Below are 20,000 nucleotides of genomic sequence, written 5' to 3'. Positions count from 1 at the left end.
AAAAAAAAAAAAATAATAATAATAACATCAAAAAGACATAATCTAACTCGACATTGTCCAGAGAGAAAAAAAAAAAAAAAAAAAAAAAAAACTTTCTGAGGAGATACAAAAGTTAACTGGGAAAACTTTTTGTGGTCCGAAGATGAATTTGGAAGAATAGAAAGAAAAGAAAGAAAGAATAATTTGAGAACTGCCAGTGTTTAGAGCTTTCGTGATCAATGAATGCGAGATAGGGAGATAGATAGATAGAGAGAGAGAGAGAGAGAGAGAGAGAGAGACTAAGTGAAAGATGAGAGAAAGGAAGAGACGAGGAGGAGGAGGACGAGGAGGAGGAGGAGGGGGAGCTGGTGAAAGGAGGGAAGGAGGGAGGGTGCGAGAGGAGGAGGAGGAAGTAGCGTACGTAGCCTGGAGGAAAGGAGAGAAAAGGGAGGAAACTTCTGGAGGAAAGAGAGGCTGATGAGGAAACCAACTGAGAGGAAAAGAGTAGCAAGGACCCGGAAGGAAAATTTAAGAAAGGAGAAAAGAATAAAAAAAAACATAACTAGCAAACTCCAAGAGGAAGTTAAGAGGAGGAAACCGTGAGGAAGAGGAGGAGGAGGAAGAGGAGCGGGAAGAAGAGGACGAGGAGAAGCAGGAGAGAAACTGAAGAGGAAAGAAAGGAGGTGGAAGAGGAGGAGAAAGAGGAAGAATAGGAGGTAAGGAGACATAAGGAGTGGAAGAGAAGTAAAAGAAGACATTGAAGAGAAGAGGAACAGGATACGAAGGAATAGGAGGAGAGGAGGAGCAGGAAGAAGAAGGATAGACGAAGAAAGAAGAGGCAGAAAAAGAAGGAAAGATGAAGGAAGCTGATGGAAGGTTGTCGAGATGGAGAAAAAGGATGAAGAGAAAAAAGAGGAATAGAAAGGTAGAAGGAGGAGGAGCAGGAAGAAGAAGAAGGGATAGACGAAGAAGGAGGAGGCAGAAAAAGGAAAGATGGAGGAAGAGAATAAAGATAAGGAGATGGAGAAAAAGGATGAAGAGAAAAAAGAGGAATAGAAAGGTAGAAGGAGGAGGAGCAGGAAGAAGAAGAAGGGTGGACGAAGAAGGAGAGATGAAGGATGAGGATAAGGATGAGGAGATGGAGAAAGAAGAGGAAGAGGAGGAAGGCAACTTAGCACCAGGTAACACTAACAAGTCTATTAGCTCCAAAATGAGGTTATCTGCGTTAATATCTACCACTCTCCAATACGCAGAACCTCCCTATTATCGCGAAGGCATAGGAGAGCGAATGAGAATCCCTACAGGAGACCCCATTCCCATTATAACAACCCCCATTGCCCTCGCTGCCCCTCCCCTTAATGACGCACCCTACCCCTCGCTGCCCCTCCCTTTAATGACGCACCCCACCCCTCGCTGCCCCTCCCCTTAGACGCTCCATATCCCCCTCGCGGAAGTATAGACAAAAGGTTCTTGACGTATTTTTTTTAACGGGTCAAGAAAAATGAAACCGGCGCTGCGTATCTGTTGAAGGTAAATACGAGTTTCTTATACGTATGAGTGAATGGTGGGAAGCGAAGGAAGGGAGAAGGAGAAGGAGGAGGAGGAGGAGGAGAGGGAAGAGGTATACTGATGAGATTAAACATGAAAATCAGGTAAAGTAACATAACCTCCACTTTCTATTTCCTTTTACTTTCCCTATTCTTCCTCATACCCTTTTCTCTCCCTCTCCTTTAGATTTCTTCATCTCTGACGTTCCCATCCTCATCCTTCCTTTATTTTTCAGGAGGAGGAGGAGGAGGAAAAGGAGGAAGATGAAGAGAGTGAGGGAATGACGAGGAGGTGGAAGAGTACTTGGATGAAAAGGCAGAGGACAAGGAGGTAAAAAATAAGGAGGAGGAGGAAGAAGAAACTGAAGGAGAGAGGGAGGGAATGACGAGGAGGAGGAAGAGTACTTGGATGAAAAAGGCAGAGGACAAGGAGAAAAAAATAAATAACAAGGAGGAGGAGGAGGAGGAGGAGGAGAATGGGAAGAGGAAAAAGAACACGTAAAAAGTTCCCAACCTGACAATTAAAACACGGTAAGGTACACGAGTATGACAGGACGACGGGAGATCATTACGGAGTGACGGAGGGCAGCCCAGGAGAGATGGCTGAAACACTAAAACCTGCCTCACTTTAATGATTATAATAATAACAAAAATAAAGATACTAATGACAATGACACTAATTAATAAGAGAAAGTGATATAGTAACCACCGGCCTCAGCATCACTAACACGCATCATAAATAACATCAATATCACCACCACCACCACCACTAACAACAACAAGCCCCCGCCGTATAGACAAATGACACTAATAATAAGAGAAACAATGATAATAGTAACCACCGGACTCAACATCACTAACACGCATCATAAAAAAACATCAATAACAACTTCAATATCACCACCATCACCAACAACAAGCCCCCGCCATATAAGCCCATCTAAGCTTTATCAGGACGCGGCGCCGAGTTGACGAGTTACAGGAAACGCCACAAACAGCGGATGAAGCCACTCAAAGCCCCACCGCCCAAACATTTCCTCGCATTTGACGCTCTGTCCACGCTACTGATGGTGGTGGTGGTCGTGGGGCGGGGTGGGGGCGGTACTAGTGCATGGGTGGTGGTGTTGATTATAAAAGTCGTGAGTGTGGTGGTGGCGCTGGTGGTGGTGATGTGATGATGAGGGAGGCGTGTGTCTGTGGTGTGGTGATATATAGGAGTCGTGTATGTGGTGATATGGAGGTGATGGAGGTGTTGAACGTGTGGTGATGAGATGCGGAGTTGGTGAGATGTATGGCATGTGTGTGTGTGTGTGTCTGTGTGTGTGTGTACCGTTCCAATCAATGCGTCTTTTCCTCCATACCGAAGAGAAATTGAAAGAGGAGAGGAAAGAGGTGGAAAACGAGGAGGGTACATGAAGGAAGCTAAACAACAGGAGGAAGAGGAGGAGGAAGTTACACATAAAGAAGTTACCCATAAAACTAAATATCATTAAGTAACATAGAGGTGGAAAAAGAGGAGGGTAAATGAAAGAAGATGAAGACTAAGAAGAAGAAGAGAAGAGGATGTTACATATAGTTACCCATAAAACTAACTATCACTAAGCAACACAGAGGTGGAAAAAGAGGAGGGTTACATGAAAGAAGATGAAGAACAGGAAAAAGAGAGGGATGAAGTTACACATACATAAGTTACCCATAAAACTGTCTAAAAACCACAACGCAACACATCCAGAAATACATTCGCAACACACAGCTCCCGAGTTAGTATCTCTCCCTGATTTAGCGCCCAACAATTATGATATTCAGCACGTGAACGGTTCTGCCAATAAGCTATTTGCAATCTCGCTCTGCTGGGGTCATGGCAAAGGGCGCAATTTAGATTAATTTAGCTTCAAGGAGAGCGGCAGGAATCGGCTCACAAATAGGGCAGGGGATGAGCCGAGCAGACTTCACGGTAAAGCGATTAGTGCGAATTCACCGGCGTTGCAGAATGTTGGATAAAGTGTTGGATGAGCATGATGCAGGTGACGGGTGTTCGCGAGCGGTTATCTTGTTTTTCTTTTGTTTTATCTATATCAAGGGAGGCAGGTCAAGGGCAATACACAATAACAACAACACTCTAGACGCTGCCCCGAACAAAAGAAAAGAGAACAAGAGGTCAGAGGAGAGGTCAAGAGGTGTTGCTTGACTGCTGGAATTTGTAGACTCTTAAGTTAGTATTCTTAAACATTTCGGCGCCCAAACTCACATACTGACAAGGCTTTCGTATATGGAGGTTTTGAGCATTTCCACGGGTAGTTTTATGACCCTGGTGGTGGTGGTTTGACCCTTCCTCTGTACCATGAACCCAACAAAAACACTCATTAGAACTCGACTTATCTCCCTTTTAGCCTTAAGATACAGATTATATGAGCGTCAGAAGCGTCAGAAAACACCAACATATAGCTATTTTCTCTTCAATGCATTTCCACAAGGTTTGAAGAATATATAAACGGAAATAAAAGCAGGCAGCGGGTTTAGCGAGGCTGCCTTGTGTTGGCCGACTGGGTTTATAGTGTACGAGAATTCTTGTCAATTCGTATAAATTATTTGCCTCTCACTTACGTTCTGAAAGGTATGATAAATATTTAGACAGGAATGACAGCAGTGAGCAAACGTAGAGGAGCTGAATGGTTTTGTGTTGACCGGCTTCAGTGTACTGTCCATTCTGTATAAGCTATTTGCCTCTCACTTACGTTCTGAAAGGCTCGATAAATATTTAGACAGGAATACAGCAGAGAGCAAACGCAGAGCTGACTGGTTTTGTGTTGACCGGATTCTTGCTCTTTAAAACCTTTTGTCTGTTCCTGTCTATTCGTGTAAATCTTTTCCTCCTCCATCGTGGCCACTCCATGAATCAGTAATAGCGGGGAAGAGGTTCAAGGGAGATGCCAACTGTGGGTTTGACTGGGTTCTTGCAGACTTTGATCTTTTATGTTTTCTTGATTATTCGTGAGAGATATAGACTCCTCAACCACTGGTCCATGTTCTTAACCCCTCCGCAGCGATTGGCACAGATTTCGCCGTCAGTGGCAGTCTGGTAAAATAAACTCCCATGTCTTTCTCTGCCTCTGTGGTGGGTAGTGGAGTGCTTCCCATGTGGTATTAGCATGCTGGATTTCCCCTCCCAAGGTACAGGACTTAACATTTTTCTCCATTGAATTGTAGCAGCCACTTTTTGTTCCATTCCTGTAGCTTGGTTAGGTCTTCTTGTAGGAAATCCGCATCCAATGAGTTAAAGATATCAGGCTAACATTACGGCAATTCTCCAAGGCCATTGTGAAGATTAACCGGGTTGTCAAGGGTGATTTATGTTTTCTTGTTTATTCGTGAGAGCTATAGATCCCTTCCACAGCTGGGCCATGTTCTTAAAGGTATCAAGCTCACATTACGGCTATTATCTAAGGCTATTGAGAAGATTAACCAGGTTGTCAAGGGTGATTTTCCAGTGCAGGGTGCAGAGGTCGTGTTGGTCCTCCCGAAATTGACTCCGATTTTGACCCCTCTTTCGGCCACCTCTTTGGATTCTTTCTAGGAGCAGCGAGTAGCGGGCTTTTTTTTATATATTATTGTTTCCTTTTTTGTGTGTCCTTGAGTTGTCTTCTTGTGAAAAAAAAAACTATCACTAGAATCACAAAACAGTCCATGAAAAGCCCTGAAACTACTACGAGAGGCTTTTTAAACGGGAGAACTGAGGTGCGGATGCGTTTAAAAAATATGGGCTTCGTCTCTGCATTCAAATAAGAGCAATAATAGCAGACAGGAGCAAGGCCTAAATGAATGTTGCCGGCTCGGTCAGCTTTTTTTTATACCCTGTTCTACGTCACCCGGTCCGAAGGGGGAGCCTCGAGAGGATGCGCGGAATGGGACGAGTTTTGAGCCGACCATGTGTTGACCTCCCTTTCTTTAGATCTTGGACAGGAGTTTCACAGTAGCAGCAAATGTTGGTCGATTGATATCTTGCAGACTCTTTCAGACGCCCCCGCCGCTCACATCAGCTACTTCCACAGGCCAAGAGGGAGGTAAGTCGGGTTCTAGTGCGTGATTTTCTTAGGTTCATGGTGCTACAGGAGAAGGGTCAAACTACCGCCAGGGTCATAAAACTACCCCCGGAAATCAAATATTCTCTGTTCATGTCGGCTAAATGTTTCTCCTATCTCTGTCAGCATTCGTGTCGTGGTAAGCCTTGTCTCCTTATTTACGAATGCAAGCTTCTCTCTTTCTCTCTGTCTGTCTGCCTGTCTATCTATCTATCTGTATCTATTCTTCTTCATTCGTGGGAGCTAAATGTTCTCCCATCTGTGTCAGCATTTGTGTCGTGGTAATCCTTGTCTCCTTACGTACGAATGCAAGCTTCTCTCTTTCTCTCTGTCTATCTACCTGTCTATCTATCTCTATCTATTATTCTCCATTCGTAGAAACTAAATATTTCTCCCGTCTACATTCGTGTCGTGGTGAACCTTATCTACTTACATACTAATGCAAACTTCTCTCTCTCTCAGTCTATCTATCTATCTATCTATTTATCTATCTATCTATCCATTTTGACCTCTGCATTAAAGTCATAGGATCGATAGGCGTACATGGCGGTGGGCGGTGTTTCATTCCTGTTTCATGGCCCCCACGATGCCTGACATGCCGCCTCCCTGGTGTGCTGGGCTCCCTCTCCCTCCGCGGCCCTGTGACATGAAGGCCTGCTCCCCCGTGGGCCGCCCTCGCTGTTACCCATGGGACGAGGAGGTTATTGTTGTTGATGTGTGTGTGGGGTGGGGTTGGGGTGAGGGTAGGGGAGTGAGTGTGTGTGTGTGTGTGTGTGTGTGTGTGTGTGTGTGTGTGTGTGTGTGTGTGTGTGTGTGTGTGTGTTCGTCTTTATCTATTTTATCTATCTGTCCACCCGAAGAATTGCGATATAGTAGTAGTAGTAGTAGTAGTAGTAGTAATAGTAGTAGTAGTAGTAGTAGCAGCAGCAGTTACATGAACAATAAAGAAAATTAAGAGGCAGAAAAGAAGAAGAAAAAGAAGAAGAAATAGAAGAAAAAGAAGAAGACGAAGACGAAAAAGAAGAACAATAGCAATAATAATAAAAATAATAGTAATAATAATAACAATAGTAGTAATGATAATAATAATGATAATAGTAATAATAGTAATAATAATAATAATGATGATAATAATAATAATAACAGAAACAACACAAACTTTATATCCCAAGAAAGCATAAGTCCTTCGAGGCCCACAAACTCGCATCTTAATTCATCTCCAGAAATTACAATATGGAAATGCGGCGCCACGAGAAAAGAATTATAATTTCTCCTCCGATTCTACGCCGATTACGAGGCATTAAATCTCAGCATTGCAGCGTCCATTATTCTGCAGCGTCGTAGCCCTCCCTCCCTCCCTCCCTCCCTCCTCGTTTTCTTTGTAAATAATGTTGGCTCCGAAATATTATCATGAGGTTCTTGCCCTTCAGCTTTTACTTTTACATTGCTGTCAGGCTTTATTTTCTATTATCATTATCATTATTATCATTACTACTACTACTACTTCTACTACTACTACTACTACTACTACTACTACAGCAAGAATAACTACCAGTATCTTAACCACTACAATTACTATTATTTCTACTAGCACAAATACAACAACAACAACTACTACTACTGCTACTACTACTACTACAACTACCACCGCCACTACTTATGTTGTTGCTGTTGTTGTTGCTGTTGCTGCTGCTGTACTAGAACTTCCTTTTGTGCTAAAAAAAAAAAAACTAGAAGCCTTGTATTGACCAACATTATAACATTCGTCGCTTCTCAATTACTTCGGGGACTAATTACGATAACACACACACATACAAGCCCCTCCCCCCCCCCCCCCCCACACACACACACAGACCCACCTCCCTCCCTCACACACACAAGAACCTTCCCTCCCCTCCCCCCTCCACACATGTATCTGTTATCAGCACCGCGCGGAGCCTCGGAGACGGCCCCCTCGTATTCCTGGGCGTCGGAGGAACAAGATCAAAGGATGGGGAAACAAAGGTGCGCGCGGGGTCCACCTGGAGACAAAAGTTGTACGGTAATGAGTTCCTTCCCGTTTGTGGGTGAAGTTGAGGAATGCTTCAATGGAGGGGAGGAAGGGAAGGGGAGGAAAAAGCCACGGCGTAAAGAAGGGAAAACAGGAGTGATTAAGGGAGTGGAAGAAGACAAAGATAAGGAGAGAGAGAGAGGAAGGAGAGAGGAAAGAAAACAAGAAGTGATGAAAGGAGAGGAAGCCAGGGTGTGAGAAGGGAAGACAAGGGTGATTAAGGGAGTGGAAAGAGAAAAAGATAAGGGGAGAAAGAAGAAGGGGAGTGGAGAGAAGACAAGAACTGATAAAAGGAGAGGAAGAAGGAGGAAACCAGGATGTGAGAAGGGAAGACAAGGGTGATTAAGGGAGTGGAAAGAGAAAAAGATAAGGGGAGAAAGAAGAAGGGGAGTGGAGAGAAGACAAGAACTGATAAAAGGAGAGGAAGAAGGAGGAAACCAGGATGTGAGAAGGGAAGACAGGGGTGATTAAGAGAGTGGAAGGAGAAGGAAAGGTAAGTGGGAGAGAGAAGGAGAATGGGAAGAACAAGACAAGAGCTCCATAAAGGAAGAGGAAAAAAGATGTGATAAAGAAAGAGAGAAATGAAAAGGGTGTAAGAAGCAAAGAGAGAAAGACACAATAATAAAGATAGGGAGAGAAAGAAGAAGGAAAGGGAAAAGAAGGCAAGAAATGAAGAAGGGAAAGGAAGAAGGATGTGATAAAGAGAAAGAGAGAAACGAAGAGAATGGAAGAAGGAAATGCAGGGGCGAATAAAGGATGAGAGAGAGAGAGAGAGAGAAAGAAGGGAAAAAGATGAAAAGGAGGAAAGAGGGAAAAGAACGGAAAAGAAGACAAGAGGTTTGAAGAAGGGAGAGGAGGAAGAAGAAGGATGTGATAAAGAAGGAGACAAATTATTAGAAAATGGAATAGAGGGATTGGCGTGTGTAGAAGGAGATGGAAAGAAGAGACAAAGAAAAAGAGGGAAAGTAGAATGAAAAGAAGAAGGGAGGAAAAGAAAGACGTGACAAAGAAGGAAAGAAACAACGCCAGGGGTGATTAAAGGATGGAAGGGATGAGAGGGAGACAGATAAAGAAGGGAGAAAGAGAAAGGGGGAGAAAGGGGAGTCTGAATGGAAAGAAAACAAGAGCTGTGAAGAAGGGAGATGAAGAAGAAGGTGATAGAGAAAGAGATAAATGGGATAGGGAGATAGAGAGGATGGGATGGAGGAGGAAAGGGCATTCGTAGGAGGAGAAGGAGAGAGACAAAGAGAGAGAGGGAGAGAAGAAAGGGAAGGAGGGAGAGAGAGGAGAGAGAGAGAGGAGTCCTGGGAGTATGCAGGTGTCTCTCTCTCTCTCTCTCTCTCTCTCTTTTCCACTCTGCTTACTCCAAAATTATCTAGATTATAATTTACACCAGGTGAGGTCATTCCAATACTCTCTCTCTCTCTCTCTCTCTCTGTCAAACATGCATTTCTCCTCCTGATACGCGATTACAGGAAGGGGAAGAGGGAGTGTTGCAGATTGTGTTGCGTAAAGTGTGTCTTGAGTTAAATGTGTTTCTGTTGAGCGTGTGTTGTTGTGTTGCTCTGAGTGAACGTTCAGTGTATTGTAATGTGTTGCACTGCCATGGGTGGTGTGTAGTTTTGAATATGTTGAGTTAAATGTGTTCTATCAAGTGTTGTCTAATGTTGCGCTGCGTTGTGTTGGGTGGGCAGTGGCTAGTGTTAATTTGGTTGTGTTGGGCTATATATGTTGTACCAAGTGTTGTGCTGAGAGTGTTGTATTGGATGTATTTAATGTATTCAGTTAACTATTTCGTATCAAGTGTTGCCTAGCTTTGCGTTGTGTTGTGTTAGAGGGCTCGAATGCATGCGTTGGTGCATATCTGTCCTCTCAAGTGTTGCCTGGCGCTGTGCTGTGTTGCGGAGAGGGGAGTTAGCCGGGTCAGGAGTGTTGGAGTGTTCCTGTATTGAGCGTGTTGCCTGGAGTGTTGCAAGGAGCAGGTCACCCGTCACGCTGCGCTGCTATCTTCTCGGTGTTGCGTGTGTGTGTGTGTGTGTGTGTGTGTGTGTGTGTGTGTGTTTACCTGGTTATGTTTTCCCTTACGACCATTCCTTGCAAGCTTCCTTTCTTTTCTCTTCTCATTTTCTCTTCGGCATTCTCTCCTTTTTTACCTCCCTCCTCTCCATCCTTTTTGTAGTTTTCTTCCCATTAACTTTCTTCCTATTCCTCTTTTTACATATTTTTTCTCTTGTTCTTGATCCTGTAAGTGTTCTCCTCCTCCTCGTCCTCCTCCTCCTCCTCCTCCTTCTAATCCTCCTCCAACTTTTAACATTTCCTGCATTACCTTGAGCGACAGGTGTAACGAGGCGGGACTAACAATAATTAATAACAACAACAAAATACCTCAAGTGACACAGGAAACACGTACCACACTTCCTCCTCGGCTAACAAAACAAACCTCAGACCAAAAATCACAACCCAACAAACAATAACAACTAACAATACCAATAATAATAAACGCCAAAACACAAAGCAACAATAAAATATAAAAGACGGGAAAACAGAATAATTACCCAAATCTCATTGAAGTCTTTTTAAAGGGGACGCTCACAACGAGGAGAGCAGCGGCGGCAGAGGCAGCGAGCAGAGGAGAGGAGGAGAAGGCGCTACGAAGGTTCAGACGCCAAGATGGGATATGTACAGTGTGTTCAACTTGCACGAAGGGTTTAGAGTTACGAGCGATCACTTACGCAGGGAAAGAAGGGTAAGAGAGGGAGAGATAGAGGGCGAGAGAGAGAGAGAGTGAGAGAGACGGAGAGAGGGAAAGGGAGACAGTGAGAGGGAGATAGAGGGCGAGACAGTGAGAGTGAGAGTGAGAGAGACGGAGAGAGGGAAAAGGAGACATTGAGAGAGAGAGAGAGAGGGACAGGAAGGAGGTAAGCGAAATAAACTAACAGAACACATAAGTTAAAGAAGAAGAACTGAAGATGCGGGGAAAGGAAAGACAAGAAGAAGAGAGAGGGACAGAGAGAGGAAGACAGAGAAAGAGGGAGACATAGAGGGAAACAGAAAGAAGGTAAAGGAAAGAAACTGACAATATATACGAGTTGAGGAAGCGACAGGCAAAGAAACTGAAGCTGCAGGGAAAGGAAAAAAAAGAAAGACAGAGAGAGAGGAACAGAGAGAGGAAGACAGACAAAGAGAGTGAGTGAGAGAGACAAAAAGGAGATAAGGGAAAGGATCTAGCAATATACATAAGTTAGGAAAGCGAAGGAAAACTAAACTAAAGATATGGAGAAAGGTAGGAAGAGAGAAAGAGAGAGAAAGAGAGAGGGAGAGAGACAGAGAGAGGAAGACAAACAAGAGAAAGAGAGTGAGAGACAAAAAGGAGATAAGGGAAAGGATCTAGCAATATACATAAGTTAGGAAAGCGAAGGAAAACTAAACTAAAGATATGGAGAAAGGTAGGAAGAGAGAAAGAGAGAGAAAGAGAGAGGGAGAGAGACAGAGAGAGGAAGACAAACAAGAGAAAGAGAGTGAGAGAGACAAAAAGGAGATAAGGGAAAGGAACTAGCAATATAGATAAGTTAGGAAAGCGAAGGAAAACTAAACTAAAGATATGGAGAAAGGTAGGAAGAGAGAAAGAGAGAGAGAAAGAGAGAGGGAGAGAGAATGAGAACATGTGAGGGAAAGAATATACAAAAAGAAGACAGTCTAAAAAAAGGAAGAAGGTTAACAAGAAAAGAGGTGGAGGAAATAACGATGGTAAATTAAGGAAGTGAAGGGTAACTGAACTACAGGTGAGAAAAGTTGATAAAGAGAAAAATATCATGTCGGTAAAAATAAAATAAAGGAAGAAAAGCAACTAGGAAAAAAAAATAAAGGTGGGCATCATGGAATCGCGTATAGCAGAATAAACGTGAATGATACAGGAAATAGAAGGGAGGGAGAGAGGAAGAAAAAAAAAAGAAGAAAAGAGGCGAAGAAGAAAACTGGAGAGGAACCAAACGAGAGGACAAAAGAGGAGAATGCCAAATAAGTAGAGGGTAGGAGGAAATGGGAGAGGGGAAAGGTGAAGATGGGAAGAGGGGAAGATGAGAAAGGTTAGAGATAAGGAAACGCTCAGGAAGAAGAAGAAGAGGAGGGTGAGGGGAAGAAAATGAAAATGGAAAGGAAGATAATAGAGAAAGACCATGGGAGGAAGAGAAGTGAGACAGGAGGTGAGAGGGGAGAGAGAGAAGAGAGGGGAAAGAGAGAGAAGTGAACGGGTAAAGGAAGGAAGGAGAGGGAAATTGGAGGAGAGGGAAAGGAAGGTAATGGAAGGGAAAGGTAAGGTAAAGAAAATGGAAGAACAAGTGGAGGAGAAAATAAAAGAGGCATAGAAAATAAATAAAAAAGGTGAATGGAGGGGAAAACGAGGGTAAGATAACAGGAGGAAGGGAAATAGGAAGTAAGAGGGAATGAAGAAAAGGGTAGAACGGAGGGAGAAAAAGAGGAAAGGGAGGGAAGAAGGGAGAGAAGAGAGGAGTGTAAGACTGAGAAATGGAAAAAAAAGGGAGAAGGAGGCAGAGTGAATGGGAGAGAAAGGATGAAGAACTGAAAAAGATGGAAAGAGGAGAGGTTGAAGAGAGAGAGAAAGAGAGAGGAAGGGAGAGAAGAAAGGAGTAGAAGACTGAGAAATGGATAAAAAAGGAAGAAGGAGGCAGAGTGGTTGAGAGAGAAAAAATGAAGAAGTGAAAAAGACGGAAAGAGGAGAGGTTGAAGAGAGAGAGAAAGAGAGAGGAAGGGAGAGAAGAAGGGAGGAAGAAAGGGAGCTCCACCGCGGCACAGGGAGGGTGGAGGAGGACGCCGCGCCGCCACACAAGGGAACTTCTTCGTCACCCAAAGTTGGCAAAGTCCTGATGGCGCTCAACACCCTCTGTAAGACCTTCTTGGAAACGCCTTTGGCCCGACTGACGACCGTAAGTTTACTTGTTCTGTGATGGAGGATGGGGACGGACGAGGAGGAGGAGGGAGAGGAGAGGGGAGAAGATTGAGGAGGAGACGTGAGATGAGGAAACAAAAGTGGAGACAGAGAAGCATAAAATGGAGAATGAGAATGACAGAAAGAGGAAGAGAAAACAGAGGAGCATAAAGAGAAGGAAGAAAAAAATGAGGAGGAAGAGGAAGAGGAGGAGGAAGAAGAGGAGGAGTCACAGAATGGTTACCTCCCACACCAACAATTCAAGACAAACAAACAAACAAACAAAAAAACCACCATGATCGTAAACTAGAAACCTCAGTAAAACATCATGACTGTAGACTTGAAACCATATTTTGAAGACCAACATCAAGCATAAAGAAGAAGAGTTAAGATACCCAAGAGGAGGAGGAGGAGGAGGAAGAAAAAAAGGGAGGAGGAGGATGCAAGGGGAGAGAAGGAAAAAGGAAGGGTAAGGCTGCAAAGAGGGAGGGAGAGGAAAAAAGGGAAGAGGAGGAGGAGAAATGCAAGAGGAAAGGAGGAGGAGAATGGAAGGGGGAGGTGGAGGAAAAAGGAAGGAGGAGGAGAAGAATGTGAGAGGGAAGAGAGAGGAGGAGGCAGGGGGAGGTGGAGGAAAAAGGGAGGAAGAGGAGAATGCAAGAGGGAAGGGGGAGGAGGAGGAGGAGAAATGCAAGAGGAAAAGGGGAGGAGGATGCAAGAGGGTAGGAGTAAAAAGGTAAGAAAGGGAGGATGGAATGGGTGACGAGGAGGAAAAAAAAAAAAAGGAAGGAGGAGGAGGAGGATTTTTGCAGCGCCTCGTGTATCAGTCTGAGCCCCAAATATTCCTCCTCGCACAACCCAAACAGAGAGGCGGCGGCGGCGAGCTAACAGGAGGGGAGCAGGACGCCGTTTGTCTCGCGCGGGGCAAAACTGTGCAACGAGGAATCCGGAGTCAATTTCCAGAGCTTTTGCGATGACCCGAAGCCCCCCTTGTCCCCCTTCCCCCCCCTCGGCAGGCAACGCGCACACACACACACACACACACACACACACACACACATACACACGCAACACTCTCACTCGACGCACGCAGCACACTCACGCCACGCACGCAACGCACTCACTCGTTCCATGCATGTGTTACTAAAACTTTAAACCTCTTCACTGCGGCGTTTGGATCCAGCTCGCACAGACAGGCTCACCCACCCACTCTGTTTCTCTGTCTGTTTCTGTGTGTGTTTCTGTCTCTGTCTGTTTGTGTGTCGGTTTGTCTGTCTGTCTCTGTCTGTCGTTTTTTTTTCCTTCTTTTCTCTCTTTTCATTTTCTCTTCTCTCGTTTTCTCATATTTCCTTTTTGTTTTGTTTTTTCTTTCTCTATTTTCCTCTCGTATTTTTCTTCCTTCTTTTTTTCTCTTCCGCTATCTATCTTCTCTCTCGTTTTCACTTCTCTCCTTTCTTATTATATCCTCCTCCTTTTTATCTCCTACTTCTCTCTTCTCTAATCTTCTCCCGTTTTACTTTACTTTCATTTTCATCTCCTCTTATGTTCTTTTCCTCTCCCTTTATCCCTCTGAAGAAGCGCAACGGCGGATGAATGAAAAAGCTCCCTCCCTCCCTCAAGCGCCCGTCCCTTGATTTCGAAGCCTCACCAATCACAAACGCCGCCACACTAGCGCGCGTCTTCATCACCTGAGTGTGTCGATCTTGGCGCGCACCTGCCTGCTCGGCGCTCTCCTTTAAGCAAATTGATTCTCGTTAGACACTTTTCTTCCAAGGCAACCCCTCCACACCACCTGACACCTTCCTCCTATTCCCCGCCCTGCCCATAGCCTTGGCCTCTCCCTCTTTCTCTCCCTTCTCTCTCTCTTCTTCTGTTATCATCTCTCTCTCTCTCTCTCTCTCTCTCTCTCTCTCTCTCCCTCTCTTCATAGTTCTCTTCCTTTTCCTCTTGCACTGCCAACCCCCCCGGCAGTCCCCACTCCCTCCTTTCCTCCTTCCTTGTATCTCCCTCTCTTTCCTTCCTTCGTTCTCTCTCGCCTTACCTTCTCCTCCTTCCCTTTCATCCTCCTCCTTTCTTCTCTCCTTTCTCCCCTTACCCTCTCCTCCTTTCCTTGCCTCCCTCCCTCTCATCCCTCCCTTCCTTCTTTCTCGCCTTTCCCTCTCCTTTTCCTCCCTCTCCTCCTCCCGTGCCTGTCCCTCCCCTTCCTCCTCTTTTCCCTCCTGTACTGCCGGCGGTGCAATCGGTAGGAGTTTTTCCCTTCGGGGCCTTCGCTCGCTCGTTCTTTCTCTTGCTGGCTAAAGAAATAAAACTCTCTCTTGTAAAATGATCTCCCGGGAAACATATCAATCATTGGCCTTGAGTCCTTCCTGAGGCACCTGACGAGGCTGTTCTGCTGGGGCCAGTTAACGTGACCCTAAGGGCAGCCTGGGGAGGGAGTGTGACTGAGAGGGGTGTGGGGTGAGTGGGGTAATGAGGATAGGAGTGGCAGTGGTTTAGATTGAGAGGTAAGGGAGGGGTGTAAGGTTGCAAATAAAGGGTTGGTTAAGGGGTAGACAAGGAGGACAGGGGTAAGGTTTCAGGAGGACAGGAAGGGGTGGTTGAAGGACAAGAAGAAGGGAAGTGCTGGTTGGTTGAGGTCAAACGTAGATGGGATGAAGACTTGCAAATTGCTTGGTTGAATAGCAGAATAGAAGCGGTGGTTTCAAGAAGGGAGAAGGAGGTGACGAGGAGAAGGAAAGGATTAGTAAGAAAGAAAGCAAGCAAACAGAGACAGAGAAAGCAAACAAGCAGAGGGCAAGCAAGCAAACAGACACAGCAACCAAAACAAGCAAGCAAACAGAGACAGAAAACAAATAAGCAGAGGGCAAGCAAGCAAACAGACACAGCAACCAAAACAAGCAAGCAAACAGAGACAGAGAAAACAAACAAGCAGACAGAGGACAAGCAAGCAAACAGACAGAGCAACCAAAACAAGCAAACAAAAAGAGACAGAGAAAACAAACAAGCAGACAGAGGACAAGCAAGCAAACAGACAGAGCAACCAAAACAAGTAAGCAAGCAAGCAAAGACAGAACAAGCAAATAAACAGAATCACAGAGCAACCAAGCAAGCAAATAAACACTCACAGAACAACCAAGCAAGCAAATAAACAATCACAAAACAACCAAGCAAGCAAACAGACAGAGCAAGCAGAGACACAGAGCAACCAAAACAAGCCAGCAAGGAAGCAAGCAAACCAAAGCAAGCCTCCTCCCTCTAACACCACCGAGGAGGCGGCCCGCAAGAGAGAGAGAGGGAAAGGAAACTGAAACAAAAACTCAAATAAAATCCTCCAAGAACACATTTGCTCGCCCAACACGAGGCGGAAAAGGCTGCGGGAGCGACACGGCCACGCCAAAAAGGCCGGGCATAAAATAAGTTAAGGACGCTAAGTAGAACAACATTAATAATAAAACTGGAGCAAACTTTACCGAGGAGGGATTAGCCTGTTTGTACTGAGCCTGGCAAACACACGGGAGGCGAGGCGAGGCGAGGCAAAGGGAGGTTAGGTAGTTTGAAGACAGGCAAAGCAAGGTAACAGAAGGCAAGGTGAGTTGAGGGGAGGAAAGGTAAGGCAAGGTAATGTTAGGAAGGTGAGGCGAGGGAAAGGAAGGTTAGGTAGGATGAAGACAGGCAAAGGGAGGTAATGGAAGAGAAGGTGAGTTGAGGGGAGGAAAGGTAAGGCAAAGTAATGTTAGGAGGGTGAGGCGAGGGAAAGGAAGGTAAGGAAGGTTGAAGACAGGCAAAGCAAGGTAATGGAAGGCAAGGTGAGTTGAGGGGAGGAAAGGTAAGGTAAGGGAGGTTTGGTAAGGCGAAGGAAAGTTAGGTAAGTTGAAGACAGGGAAAAGCGAGGTAATGGACGGCTAGGTGAAATGAGGATAGGAAAATTTGTCTAACTTCTCTTCTACCTCTTTTCCTTTTTTTCTTCCTTAGTGATTATGCCTCTCCTTGTCTCTTTCCTTATCTCTCTAACCCAAACTTTCTCCTATTTTTTTTTTCTTCACCTGTACGTGTAGTTTACCTCTTTCATATTTTGTCCTTTAATTTTGTCCTCTTTACTCCTTCGTGGTTAAACCCATCTTTTTTTTTTTACCCTTTCCTTATCTCTCTAACCTAAACTTTCTCTATTTACTTATTTTTCATCTGTACGTGGACTTCACCTTTTTCATATTTTGTCCTTAAACTCACTCTTCATTCTTTACTCCTTCGTGATTAAGCCTATCTTTTTTTTAACCATTTCCTTATCTCTCTAACCTAAACCTTCTCTATTTAATTAGTTTCGTCTGTACGTGGACTTTCATGTCTGTCTGTGTCTGCCTCTCTGTCTATCTGTCTCTCTCTGTCGCCTCTCTTTCTCTCTCTCTCTGACGAGCTCCGCGGACGCTTCTCTCTTTAAACACAATTATGCTGTATGCTGACGCCGCTTGCCATTCTTACCTCAGCATATCTCGACTTTTCCTCATCCTCTCCGCTGCCTCTCTTCCTCCTCCTCCTCCTCCTCCTCCTCCTCCTCTTCCCCCTCCTGATTATGCTCCTCCTCCTGTTATTATATTTTCTCTCTCTTTCTTGTTGCTGCAATTTCGTTTTCTTCCTTTTACAACATTTTCGTTCTTTTTCTTGTTATTTCATTTTCGTTCTGTTCCTTTTTGCTGTATTTTTTTCTCTCTCCTTCCTTTTATTGCATTTTCGTTTTCTTTCTGTTGCAACATTTTTCGTTTTCTTTCTTTTTATGGCGTTTTCGTATTCTTCCTTTGACAACATTTTCGTTCTTTTTCTGCTATTCTATTTTTGTTCTCCTCCTGATATTGAATTTTCGCTCCCTTTCTCTCTATCTCCTCCATACTCGGTTTCATTCGGCTACGGACACAGTGCAATTCTAAACTTCTTCATAATTCAAATCTCTAACTTGCTTCAATTTCTCCTTCATATAATTTCTTTTTGAATGTCTGTGTATTTTTCCACATTTGATATCTTGTCCTGAAACCCACTCTTTATATTTTCTCCTCCGGGATTATGCTTCTCCTTTTATCCTTTCTCTGTTGCTTTAATCCCAAATGTTTCTCTCTCTCTATATTTAATCATTTCCTCATCTGTATGTGAACTTAACCTCATTTATACTTCGTCCCTAAATCCACTCTTTACCTTTTCCTCCTAAGTGATTATGCCTTTCTTCATGTGCTTTTCTATTCCTTTCTCATCCAAAGTTTTCTCTATTTTACTATTTTTCCTCTGTTCCTGTTAACCTCATTCATACTTCGTCCTTAAACCCACTCTTTACCTTTTCCTCCTAAGTGATTATGCCTTTCTATTCCTTTCTTATCCAAAGTTTTCTCTATTTTACTATTTTTCCTCTGTTCCTGTTAACCTCATTCATACTTCGTCCTTAAACCCACTCTTTACCTTTTCCTCCAAAGTGATTATGCCTTTCTTCATGTGCCTTTCTATTCCTTTCTCATCCCAAACTTTCTCTATTCAACTATTTTTCCTCTATTCCTGTTTACCTCATTCATATTTCGCCTACTCTGTATTTTTCTCCTAAGTGATTATGCTTCTCCTCTCCATTTTCTTATTTCACTAATCCAACCTTTCTCTATGTAATCATTTTTCGTCTGTACGTGAACTTTCCCTCCTTCATATTTCGTCCTTAAACCCACTCTTAACTTTTTCCTTTTCCCTTGTTCTTCCTTTTTCATATCTTATTTTACTCTTTCTATGTCTCTTTTACTCAGCCTTTCTCTATTTAATCATTTCTTCGTCTGTACGTTAACTTTCCCTCCTTCATATTTCGTCCTTAAACCCACTCTTAACTTTTTCCTTTTCCCTTTTTCTTCCTTTTTCATATCTTATTTTACTCTTTCTATGTCTCTCTTACGCAAACTTTCTCTATTTGATAATTTCTTCGTCTGTACGTTAACTTTCCCTCCTTCATATTTCGTTCCCAAACCCACTTCTAACTTTTTCCTTTTCCCTTTTTCTTCCTTTTTCATATCTTATTTTACTCTTCCTATGTCTCTCTTACCCAAACTTTCATCTGTACGTTAACTTTACCTCCATCATATTTCGTCCCTGAGCCCACCATCTCCTCTGCCTCCGCCATGCACCGCCTTCCCAGCCTGACTTTAGCTCCGACATCCATCCCGCTCCTACAAAACCCGCACGTCTCTGATCTTCCTCTCTCATCTCCTTTACGTCGAGGCTCCGGGCGGGGACAATGGCTGCTCCCGACACTCGAGGGCAGGGGCAACAAAGGCTTCAGCGCGTCGGGTGTTTTGAGTGAATTACACATTAGCCTTAACCTTTCCTCCTGGCCCCGAGGTCTTATTCCGCGTTCAAACTCCTTCCCTCCGCCACCACGACCATGAAGGCAAGCGTCTAGGGTGAAGGAGGGGGATGCAGGGAGAGAGAGCTGCTGATGAAATGTTATGTGACTTACCGCATACTTGTTGAGGGTGAATGTGTGAAGGTGAGGGGGAGTATAGTGGGAAGGGAAGGAAGGAAAGTGGGTGGTGGAAGAGAAAGATGGGATGGGAAGGTAATTGTGAGTGTAAATCCGTTGCCAATGAATGAGAAGTGAGGATGGAATGAGAATAGAAGGGAAGGAAAGAAAATGGATGCATGCGTAGATAGGTTGACAGAGGGAGGAATTTAGGATGGAAGAGTGTAGAAATGAAGAAGGGAAGGAGAGGTGGATAATTAGAAGGTAGAAAGAGGGAAGAAGCTAGGATACAAGTGAAGAAATGGAGAATGGAAGGAGAGGTAGATAGGTAGAAAGGTAGAAAGAGAGAGGAATCTAGGATGGAGGAGTGTAGAAATGAAGAAGAGGAGAGGTGGATAGGTAGACAGATAGAATGAGGGAAGAAACTAGGATGGAGGAGTGTAGAAATGAAGAAGAGAAGGAGAGGTGGATAGGTAGACAGGTAGAGAGGAGGAAGAAACTAGAATGGAAGAGTGAATAAATGAAGAAGGGAAGTAAAGGTGGATAGGTAGATAGATAGAAAGAGGGACGAAACTAGAATGGAGGAGAGAAGAAATGGAGGGAAGGAATGAAGAAAAGGTAGATAGGTAGATAGATAAATGGCGGACGGGGATGAGACAGAAAGGGAGGATATAAAATGATATGACAGAGAAACGCATCACAAAAAAAAAAACACCACAAACACAGAAAGAAGGAGAAACCAACACACAAACACACACACACAAGCAGAATTATAGACACCACAAAAAAACACAGAAAAACAAAACTAATTACAACGCATCAAAAGGTCACAAAGAGGAGGAGGAGGAGGAGGAGGAGGAGGAGGAGGAGGAGGAGGAGGAGGAGGAGGAGGCGAGCGAGCGAGCGAATATTTTCACACACAAACACA

The 20,000-nt window shown here is 44.2% G+C and overlaps 1 protein-coding gene across 8 annotated transcripts in view; it reads right to left on the bottom strand.

The window, feature by feature from the left end:
- LOC127004201 (Ig-like and fibronectin type-III domain-containing protein 1) overlaps window positions 1–20,000 on the bottom strand; it is a 289,306-nt gene that overhangs the window by 157,380 nt on the left and 111,926 nt on the right. The window lies entirely within an intron of this gene.

This window comes from Eriocheir sinensis, chromosome 27 (assembly GCF_024679095.1).
Source record: "Eriocheir sinensis breed Jianghai 21 chromosome 27, ASM2467909v1, whole genome shotgun sequence".
Lineage (NCBI taxonomy): Eukaryota > Metazoa > Arthropoda > Malacostraca > Decapoda > Varunidae > Eriocheir > Eriocheir sinensis.
This window is presented reverse-complemented; position numbering and strand designations above follow the sequence as displayed.